The sequence below is a fragment of the Acinonyx jubatus genome, chromosome C2 (assembly GCF_027475565.1).
Source record: "Acinonyx jubatus isolate Ajub_Pintada_27869175 chromosome C2, VMU_Ajub_asm_v1.0, whole genome shotgun sequence".
NCBI classification, from domain to species: Eukaryota; Metazoa; Chordata; class Mammalia; order Carnivora; family Felidae; genus Acinonyx; species Acinonyx jubatus.
This window is the reverse complement of record NC_069384.1, coordinates 36,886,459-36,898,471: the sequence shown is the minus strand read 5'-3', so window position 1 is coordinate 36,898,471 and position 12,013 is coordinate 36,886,459. Positions and strand designations below refer to the sequence as shown.

Below are 12,013 nucleotides of genomic sequence, written 5' to 3'. Positions count from 1 at the left end.
TTATGCAGAAATCATGATCCACATTAAATAACTACTGCCTTTGTTGAGGTAACCATTCTCTTTGGTGTTTCTCTCCTCAGTCATTACTCCCATGTTCTCAGGACTCTTCACTGTGGCATACTCTCTAGTCCTTTTATCACACTATACCCCTCAAATATTCTTTTTTAATCATAGCTCTTTTGTGCTATGATCAGCTTTATCAGGATTTTTTTTTCTCTAGGAAATTCATAAAATAATAACTGCTTTGTTCATAGTCTTGGGGCATATATCGTTTATTAATAATTTTTTTCCAGATTTTGGTATTTGAATTTTAGCAGGAATCTTTAAGTCACAAAATTCAGGGAATTGTTTTATAATATTCAAACAATATATCCAGTATTTAAAGGATATTACTTGGGGCACTGTGTTCCATTCCAGAGCCCTAATATCATTTAATCATGTTCTTTTGTCTTCATATGTAAAGTTGACTCTATTAAATGTTTTATTTTTCTTTTGATTTGTCATTTTGTTATGATGTTAAATCATTTTCTGTTTTCTTGTCCTTATATTTGTGAATAATATGTTTACTTTTTGTGTTTGAAGCTTTCATGTTTTCTCTTTTTATAATTGAACTTTTTTATCACTGCTCCAGAACCAGAATTTCAAACAAAATGTGACCAAATAAACACACATATACACTTACAAAGACTCTTATCAAAAAGCAAAAACACATTTAACTTTGATCTTGATCTTGTGCAAATATGGTTTCCTTAGATCTATACCTTCTAAGAAATTTCATAAATCTTGTTCTGAATTCTTGAAGAGTACCCAAACATACACACACACACACACACACACACACACACACACACACACACACCTGCAAAGAGTGCAACACATTAGATAATTGAAAACATTCGTAAGACACCATAATGCATATTAATGTAAGGGTTTTAATAAGGGAGAAACATACTATAAAGCAGAAGACAGAGAGTTCAGGTAAGAATTAGGAGCCACAGAGCTTTCAGAAGCATCTCTTTTAAATCCTTGCTATTAACACAATGATGTGCTTTGTTTCTAGATTGAATTACCAAAAATTGTACAGTAAATATTGATTTGGGGAGAGCAACTTGAAAGCTTGCAGTGGGGTCTTTTATGACCCTCTGTTTACATAGTTAAGTCAGGCAAACTGGTTACTCCATGTGTAAGCCATCAGTAAACCAACTAGGCCTGCGTGCCACAAGAGAGTTTCAGATATGAAACAGCACATGATAAATCATTAGTTAGCCCAATGCCTTTATCTTAGACAAGAGACAGTGCTAGATTTCCAGGCATCCCCAGAGACAAGCACAGAGTTGTGTGAATCCAGCTGAAAAACTTGTTTGTATTTTCAGAAATGTTAAGTAAGTATGCTTTTATAATCAGATAGCTTTGGCTATGCAAAAACTCATCCCAAGGATTTAATGGTGTAAAATAACAATTATTTATTTAGATCCTGATTCTGCTAGTTAGCAATTTGGACTGGGCTCAGCTAGGCTGTTCTAGTCTAGGAAGTGTTATTCATGTGTATAGTCAGCTGCTGAGTTGATTGGGTTCTCATTGCTTTGGAAGGTCTCAGCTGGGATGATTAATTTCTGCTATTGACATGGCCTCTAATTTTACGGCAGGCATTCAGGACATGTTTATATGGTACCTTGTTAGGGTTCCCAGAGAGAAAATCTGCAAGGTTTTTTGAAGTCTAATCTCAGAGCTGGTGCAGTGTTCTTCATGCCAAATTTTATTCACCAACACAAATATCACGGGTCGTGTTCTCCAGAAGCAGATACCATGATGGTGTTTGGGTTATAAGTTATTTATTATGAATTAACATCTGTAAAAGAAAAAATAGAGGAATTAGGATTGGGCCAAGGAAGAAGTTGATCTGCATGAAGGTTCAACAGTCTCAGCTAACCTTTAGAGTAAGGCTTGTCTGTCAGAGTGTCCTAATTGGGCCAGAGAGACTGGACTCTTATTCTCCTCTCTGGCTTAGGCACTGAAATTAGGAAAAAGAATTATTATAAGTGATAGTAGCTCTAACTGAGGCAAAATGACTGTAAGCTCTCTCATGACTATAGCTCACAGCTAAGCCTTTCCTTGCGGGAGAATCTGGACAGAGCACTTCTTAATCTATGATAGCAAGTCAGAAGGGCAACCCAGATTCAAGGAGGAGAAAACAGATTTGACGTCTTAATGTGAGGAGCAGCTGATGTCAATTGTGACCATGTTTGCATACTTTCATATGCTCAAGGGTACCTTGAGCACAATATATACTTAATACAAATTTATCTAATTTAATGAACTGCTAAAAAGCAAATAAGGCAAAAAAGTTCATCAAAGAGATACATTCTGTGGTAAGTAGGTTTAGTAACCCGTCTACCTTCTTGTTCCTAGATGAAATCTGCTCTTAAAGATACCTATTGTCAACTGTACATACAGCATCATAAATACAATTCTTAGGTTGCTAAGCAGTTTCACTTCATAATTAATGGCCTTATCCTTTTCCCATTCAAGACAGGCTAGGCAGTTTGCTGTAATTTCACTGTCTGAGATATGATTTGATTTTCAGTCATCTATTAAAATTTGATGTAGCCTGGTCTGCCAAAAAGAAAAACTTTGATAAGAATCCAAGAGGACTGAGAGGTAACCCAAGATATTCACCAAAATTTTGTAATTCTGGGAAGAACATTTCTCATTTGTGGCCTCATCAGTTATAAAATAGATTATAGAGACTCCTAAGTTCTTTGCCGTTGTTATCTTCTATGCTTTTTTGTAGCACAAGTTTTGTGACTTATCTTTTCAAAATATTTTTCCTTTGGAACTTATTCCATCTAGTAAGTGCTTCCTGTTAAGTATTTAGTTAGACACTTCATTTATCCACTTTTATTTTATTTCACATTGATTTTTCATTACACTATCTTTCATGAGTCTGCATCTTGGTATCAGCTCCCTTCTCTTTTGCAGAGGTGAGCTATCAGATGGCAACTGCTCCATATATCAGTCTGCTTGCTGTATGTTCTTCAAGTCAGCAAAAGTAATTGTGGAGGAGTAAAAGAAAGCCTGACATTCCTTTTGGGGAAAAACACACTTGAAAGATCTGTTCTTTACATTGGGTAATTCTTGGTAAGTGGTGGCTTATCGAGAACAACCTTGACTATGCAGACTTCAGGGAGATGTTCCTTATTCCTAGTAATGGGTCTCAGCTGTCAGTGTGACAGTCAAGTCATTTGTCACAAAATCCCCAAACTTCACACTCTGAATCTTGCACTGTGCCACCAACATCAGTGACTATGCCCTGGACATGACAAATACTGATAAGAAAAAGAGATTTTACAGCTATCTAGACAAATTCATTGCTGTAATACCAACATCTAATGTGCTGATCATAGTATAAGATTTCAGTGTGTGTGATAGCACTGTTGCCAACACGTTCTGTGGGGAAAAATGTGTCTCACGGGATTAGAAGGAGCACAAAATCATGAGTATCAATAAAGAATATGCTAAGCATAATAAGAACTATTTGGATATGATATTATTTATTATTATTTATGGAAAAGGAGCCAAGCAAAAACTAACTGAGAAGTATGAGATGAATAACAAAAACAGAAAGAACCCAGACTGAGTAAATTTGGGCCATTCTCTGAGTTGATACTCCATTCATGATTACAGATGAAACCTATTGTTAATGTTATGAATGAAACATATTTAATATGTTCCGGTAGGTCCATATGTTTTTCTAAAACAATGACAAAATACCAGCATCAGTCCTTGGCTAAATTTTGAATAATTCATCCAAGGGGAAATACTTTCAAACTATATATATATATATATATATATATATATATATATATATATATATATGGGATATATATATATGGGATATATATATATGGGATATATATATATGGGATATATATATATATGGGATATATATATATGGGATATATATATGGGATATATATATATATGGGATATATGTATATATGGGATATATATATATGGAATATATATATATGGAATATATATATATGGAATATATATGGAATATATATATATGGAATATATATGGAATATATATATGAAATATGTATATATGGAATATATATATATATATGGAATATATATGGAATATATATATATATATGGAATATATATATGGAATATATATGGAATATATATATATATTCTTACAGTATAGATGTATGTTTGTGTATATATATGTGTGTGTGTGTGTGTGTGTGTGTGTGTGTGTGTGTGTGTGTTTATTTAGTCCTGGAGTATTTTCTCCTAGAGTGTGTGTGTGTGTGTGTGTGTGTGTGTGCACGTTAGTATTTTGAGTATTTTGTCCTAGAGTATTTTGTCCTAGAGTGTATGTATATGTGTGTGTGTGTGTGTGTGCGCGCATATATATATATACCCTAGAGCATTTTTGTGTTTTTTTGCTTTGCTTCAGAAATCAAGAAAGGTTGTTAAAAATAGGTGGGGTTGGAATATACCATATTGGCAGACAATTTATTCAGGAAAATTTTCTTCAGGAAACAAACAGAACTGGAACAAGGTTTGAGAACAATCTGAAGAAATTAATAAAAAATACTTAATGGATTCTGGTATCATAGGATGCAGAAGACCTTATTTCATTGCTTTGTGGCCTTTGTCTCAAAGTTCCCTGCCTGTTTTGCCATTTACCATTTCATCAATAAATTAAAATCACCAAAGGATTTTTTTCCCCTTGGAGCTCAGGCCTCTCTCAGGCTTAGTATTAAGCAAATTTCCATATTAACTGTGGGGAACGTAAAAAGTACCAAAAACAATGAGAAGACATTATCACCTTGTGGCGTTCTTCATTGAACAAATAAATTCTAGATGGATCTGAACATTGATTACTTTAGAATAGCAAGGTGCATAAATATCACCTCATGGTTAAGTAGGGATCCTCTGATTTACCTGAGGCACTCAATATATTTGCTTTTGTCAAAAGATTTACTTTATATTATAGGACTTGAATTATTCTGTATATAACATTTTAAATTTTAGTAGTTAAGGAAAACTTCATATATAAGTGCTAGGTAACTCAAGATACCAAATTTCAAAATTATTTTTGTCCCCAAATGAGTTAATTCTCTATTTTCCATAATCCCTTAAACACTGCACTTGGAAATAGAAGACATGTTTCACCAAGTGCCTGTTTAAATTTAAAATTCCACAGCTACAGGATCAAGTAGGCAGTAACTTGGCAAGTGTGTTTTTCTAGTCTTTAAGGTAAAGAAGCTAAAATGAAGCATCATATAGTTAAGATCATTAACTGCATGTATACAGAATCTTGCATTTTATCTGGGTTGTAAATCTTTCATTCAGTTAAGTCAGCCAGATTCAGATTTGCTTTTTATTTATGGTCTTTTCTTAGATTCTTGAAATGGATAAAGCAAAATCAAGAAAAGATATTCATCAACATACATTGTTATGACTTACAAAGATCATGTTACTCCTCTTATCAGAACTGAGCCACAGTTGACTACTCACTCCCCCCGATATTGAGTCACTGCCATATTCTCCACCCAGCTCCAAAATAAAGTAGCAGATTTTTAAGGGTGGAATAAGAAAAGCACAGGTGGTACCACCTACTGTAAATCCTTTAGTTCTTCTTAGCTCAGTAACAGCTGTTGGTCTTTTCACAGTTTGTTAAAAGCAAAACAAGGCATAGAATGTGGGCTATTGACATTGTGCAACAATACCATTTGTTTGCTCAGATCATGATAACCAATGGCAACTTGAGAAGTGTTTCCTTTTCAGGCTTTTGGTAAAAAAAAAATCTTTAGGCCTGACTGCCTACCTTGCAAATAGTGCTGTTGATCTATTGACTAATTCTTGGGCACATTACAAATTATATAACTACCATGTGTTTTACTCTCGCTAGTCTGAGAGTGTATATTATATAGTTTAAAGGAAATTTAAGAATTAATGAGCATCTGTTTCATCCTGTCTAGGCATATGGGGGAGAGAGGTGAAAAGAAAAGGGAACAAACTGTTTTGAGGCTTGGTAATGTTGCCTTAAATGCCCCTTTTCAGTGAGGATAGGACTTCCCTCTCTCATCTCCAAGAAGCCAGGCTTTCCGCTCATAGAATGTTAGTGAGTATAGCAAGAAGTAGAATTGCATACCTTTGATTAGGACTAGGCCACTAAAGAAGAGTCTTAGGTATGGGGCTGGCCAACTGTTGGGAGAAAAGAAGTCTTATTAGAAAAATTAAAGGGAAGTGACACATAAGGGCTATCTTCAAGATCCAATATGGTTCACCTTGATGGATAAAGTATATGTAATAGGATATTCTAGATAATAGCACTACTCAAGCAAAATGTGTTTCCAATTGGTCTGTTTTGAAACAGGATCCTAATTAAAGCATAAATTGACAGTAGAAAGCAATCAGAAAATAGCTCCTAGAGAACAAGATTTATAACAAGATTAATATCAGCCTGCCCAGAATGATGAAGTCTGAGGGTATCCTGATATTCTGAAAATTTATTCAGAATTAGATCAGCAATTAGGTATGGCTGACACTGGATATTGATAATGATTAAGCCAGGAGTGGAGAAGAGTTGGAAAAGACAAAGGTAAATAAGAGACCTTATAGCAATGGCTCTATAACACTAAGCATCTGTAAGAATAAAGTTCAGCATATTATACAGAATAATAATTGCATGTCTTCCTGTAGTTCTAGAATCAGGTCCAGGAATTTTCATTTTAAAACCCCAAATTATTTCAGTACATAAGATCCTTCCCCACAAATTGCAGTTTATAAGCAGTACTTATCATCTATAGGAAATAAGTGAATGCCTAAACAAACATACTAAATGATAAAAAATGATACATTGCAATAAGAGAGGAATGGGCATCAGGGACGGTGTCAGGATTGTTTTGAGTTCAATTTGTCTTTAAGAATATTAATCAAGGATTAATGTAAAGAGGGATAGAATCTCATACAGATGTAAAGTGGTTAGCAGATGCATGCAGGTGGGTCATGCATCTATTTATCTATTTCAGAGGAATATCTATTTCAGAGGAATAGCTCCTATAGATATCTATTTCAGAGGAATAGCTCCTATAAAGTCATAGGGCAGGGTGGGGGGGTATCTAGAAGATAACACTGTGCAATAGTAAAACCGAAAGGGATATTAGAAATCAGCCCATCCAAACTTACTTTAAAGATGAGAAAACAAGCCTAGAAAGCTATCTTGTTCTATCTTTACACAACCTTAACTATTCCTTCATGTCAACAGAATGTAGCCCCTTAATTTTTAAACACTAATCTGGAAACTATACTTATGGATCTATGCATAGTTGGTCTATTCTGTCATCTAAGAAAAATATTCTTCAAATATTTGAAGACACTTAGAAAAAAAACACTGCTTTTTGGGACAGCTGGCTCGGTTGGTCAAGTGTCTGACTGTTCATTTCAGCTCGGGTTGTGATCTCATGGTCATGAAATCTAGCCCAGTGTCAAGTCCCACATCTGGTTCTGCACTGGGAGTGGAGCTTGCTTAAGAATCTCTCTGTCCCTTTCTCTCTGTCCTTCCCCCTCTTGCACTTGTTCTTGCTCTTTCTCTCTCTCTCTCTCTCTCTCTCTCTCTCTCTCAAAAACAAATAAATGAAAATTTAAAAAAAGTTTTTCTTTTTAAAAATTACTCCTAATTCATTTCTAACTCAAATGATTTTTCTTTTATCTCTTTCTCTGTTTTCTTTCTTCTTCCCTTCCTCTCTCTCATTCATTCATTCATTCGTCTTTATAATTATGCCAAACTTCATCCCATAAAATACTTTTCAGTAATTTTCCCAGTTCTATTTATTTTGAACAATCAAAGAAAATAAATCTATAAGATTATAAATACTATGACTGAGTTTCCTCAATGTTTTTTCTTTAAACAGGCCCTTCTTGGACTTTGTCCTTCCTAAAATGTAGTGAAGGAAGTTAAGCTATAGGGAGTTAAGAGGAAAGAGAAGTTAGTCAAAAACTATGCCATGATTTTTCTCACCAAGTTGGTAATGTCTGGAGAAGACAATATAAATCATGAACAATTATAGAGTAATGGAGGGGTCATATCATTTAACTGTACACAACCTATTTTTCAGTACATCCTTACATGATTCTACTTAGTCACAGAATTCTTACCTTGCAGATCAAAAGTAACAAGCTCTGGTTTATACTCAGTTTTGGCTTTAAAGCTCTCTTTACTTAGTGAAAGAACAAAATAACAATTTATAATACAATTACTTGAAACTTAAAAATAGATTAATTTTAAAGTAGTTATGAGTAAAAAGAAAACCTATACAATAATTTCCATTTGACTTAAATTTGTATTATTGAAGTGGAAAGCATTTTCAAGAAATATCAAGGGGCACCTGAGTGGTTCAGTGGGTTGAGCATCTTACTCTTGATTTTGGCTTGGGTCATGATCTCACGGTTTGTGAGTTTGAGCCCCGCATGGGGTACACATTGACTCCATGGAGCCTACTGGGATTCTCTCTCTCCCAATCTCTCTGCCCTCCTCCTGTACACACTCTCTCTCTCCCCCTCAATACATACATACATACATACATACATACATACATACATACCTAAAAAAAATAAAAAGGAAAATAATCTCAAGTAATATGAACAACAAAAAATTTTAAAGAAAAACAAATATGGAGAAAATGGATCTATGCTCATCTGACAAAATATTTTCATATTGAGCTTTGTTTCCTTGTTTATAAAATAAATCAGTACTATTTTTACAAGGATGTTGAGATGATTAAATAAATAATATAGAGCACTGTCTATGTTATTAATATTATAGTATTAAAGTATAATTATGAAATGTGTTTTAGAATAATAATACAAAATTAGTGTTATGCTTCCTTGTGGCCATTGCTAGATGTTCAATATGGGATATTTAAGTGTAATTTAATATTTTTCTAGCCTAAAATGAGGTTAGAAAAACAGAGATTTCAGTATCAACATAAGGAGCCATTAGTTTTAGTAAGAATGGTTTTCAGTGAAGAGTCAAGTAACATGCAATTATTTTATGGTATGTTTTACAGAAACATAGATCCTGTTGTAACTATTTTGGTCTCTTAAGGAAGTGAAGGTTGTATTAGAATCTTTGAATAAGTGAAACTACTGAGAAGCTGAGGTGTCAAAAATCATAAAGATAGAACAGACAAAGATAGAACAGAAGTTACATGTAGAATGTTATACAGGTTCTCATTTAAATTAATTCCATTACCATATAATGAGGAAGAACTATATTATATAATCAAATATTTTCCTTTTATTGTCCTTGTTGCTTTTATTATATTTAAAAGTAAAAGGTCTTCACAGTTGAGATGTTCTTTATATATACTTTATATATATGTATATATATATATACATATATATATACATATATACATATATATATGTATATATATATACTTTTATATATATATTTATATATATGTATATATATATATATATACATACTTTGTAGTATATATTTAGGTATTTTAATAATTCAGATATTTGGCATTCTTGGAGTTCCGTTTAACATTTTAACATCTTAATTTCTTAATATTTGGTTGAGCTAACCCTGATAAAGTATATCTTTATTAAACCTAATACTTTCATACTGTTACTTATGTTCATATGATGTTGATGATATTAAAATCTTTCTCATATTTATACTACAATTATCTTGGGTTTGCTTTCTATGTTAACTTTTTAGCTACTGCCTTTCCCTTATTAAATAATATTGATTTCTTCTTTTTTTAAAAACAATTTTCTTTTTTATTCTTGAGTTAGTTAACATACAGTGTAGTCTTGGCTTCAGGAGTAGATTCCAGTGATTCATCACTTACATATAACACCCAGTGCTCATCCAAACAAGTATCCTCCTTAATGGGCATCTTAATGGCCATCACCCATTTTCTCCACCCCCATCAACTAATCAACTTACTGATTAGTTCTCTGTACTTAAGAGCCTCTTATGGTTTGCCTCCCTCTCTGTTTTTATCTTATTTTTCCTATCCTTCCCCTACAATCATCTGTTAAGTTTCTCAAGTTCCACAGATGAGTGAAATCATGTGATATCTGTCTTTATCTGATTAATTTTGCTTAACATGATACCCTCCAGTTCCATCTACATTGTTGCAAATGGCAAGATTTCATTCTTTTTCATCACCAGTGCCCTGTCAGATCAGCATTTTTGTATCCTTTGGATAAATTCCTAGTAGTATAATTTCTGGGTCATTGGGTAACTTTGTTTTTAATTTTTTGAGGAACCTCCATACCATTTTCCAGAGTGGCTGCACCAGTTTGCATTCCCTCCAATGGTGCCAGAGGGTTCCCATTTCTCCACATCTTTGCCAATATCCATTTTTTCTTGGGTTGTTAATTTTAGCAACTCTGACCAGTGTGAGGTTTTATCTCATTGTGGTTTTGATTTATATTTCCCTATAGATGAGTGATGTTGAACATCTTTTCATGTGTTGTTTGCCATCTGGATGTCTTCTTTGGAAAAGTGTCCATTCACTTCTTCCCATTTCTTCACTGGGCTATTTGGTTTTTTTTAGGTGTTGAGTTCTTTATAGATTTTGATACTCACCCTTTAGTATGGTGTAAGAAAATGGTCCAGTTTCATTCTTCTACATGTTGCTGTTCATTTTTCCCAGCACCATTTGCTAAAGAGACTGTCTTTTTTCCATTGAATACTCTTTCCCTCTTTGTCAAAGATTAGTTGGACATATAATTGGGATCCATTTCTGGGTTCTCTGTTATATTCCATTGTTCTGTGTGTCTATTTTTGTGCCAATACCATACTGTCTGTATGATTACAGCTTTGTAATACAGACTGAAGTCTGGGATTGTGATGCCTCCAGCTTTGATTTTTTTTTTCAACATTACTTTTTTGCTATTCAAGGTCTTCTGTGGTTCCATACGAGTTTTAGGATTGTTTTCTAGCTCTGAGAAGAATGCTGGTACTATTTTGATTGGGATGTATTGAATGTGTAGATGGGTAGTATTAACATTCTAACAATATTTGCTCTTCCAATCCATGAGCATGGAATGTTTTCCCATTTATTTGTGTCTCCTTCAATTTCTTTCATAAGATTTCTATAGTTTTTAGAGTACAGATCTTTTACCTTTTTGGTAGGTTTATTCCTAGATACCTTATTGTTTTTTATGCAATCATAAATGGGATCGATTCCCTAGTATATCTTTCTGTTGCTTCACTATTAGTGCATGGAAATGTGGCCAATTTATATACATTGATTTTATATCCTGCTACTTTTTGGAATTCCTTTATCAGCCTCGGCAGTTTTTTGGTGGAGTCTTCAGGGTTTTCCATGTAGAGTATCATGTCATCTGTGAAAAGTGAAAGTTTGACTTTTTCTTTGCCAGTTTGATTGCCTTTTATTTTGGTTTGTGGTCTGATTGCTGAGGCTAGGACTTCCAACACTATGTTAAACAACAGTAGTGAGAGTGAACAACGCTGCCATGTTCCTGATCTCAGGGGAAAGTTCTGTTTTTCCCCATTAAGGATGATATTAGCTGTGGGTCTTTCATATATGGCTTTTATGATGTTAAGGTATGTTCCTTCTACCCTGACTTTCATGAGTGTTTGTATTAAGAAAGGATGCTGTTTTTTGTCAAATACTTTTTCTGCATCTTTTTATAGGTTCATATGGTTCTTATTCTTTCTTCTATTAATGTGATGTATCACACTGATTGACTTACGAATATTGAACCAGTTCTGCATCCCACAGGAATGAATCCCACTTGATCATGGTGAATAATTATTTTAGTGTATCATTGAATTTGATTTGCTAGTATCTTGTTGAGAATTTTTGCATCCAGGTTCATCAGGGATATTGGCCTGCGATTCTCCTTTTTAGTGGGTCTTTGTCTGGTTTTGGAATCAAGGTAATGCTGGCTTCATAGGATGAGTCTGGAAGCTATTCTTCCGTTTCTATTTTTTGGAACAGTT

At 33.8% G+C, this 12,013-nt stretch overlaps 1 long non-coding RNA gene across 1 annotated transcript; it reads right to left on the bottom strand.

Moving 5' to 3' along the window:
* Positions 1-931: 931 nt before the first annotated feature.
* Positions 932-5,713, bottom strand: LOC106981627 (uncharacterized). The gene is made up of 3 exons (XR_001431244.3): positions 5,638-5,713; positions 1,931-2,011; positions 932-1,849 (listed from the first exon to the last, which is right to left on the bottom strand). It is a non-coding gene; the product is annotated as an uncharacterized LOC106981627 (long non-coding RNA).
* Between the last annotated feature and the right edge of the window lie 6,300 nt (positions 5,714-12,013).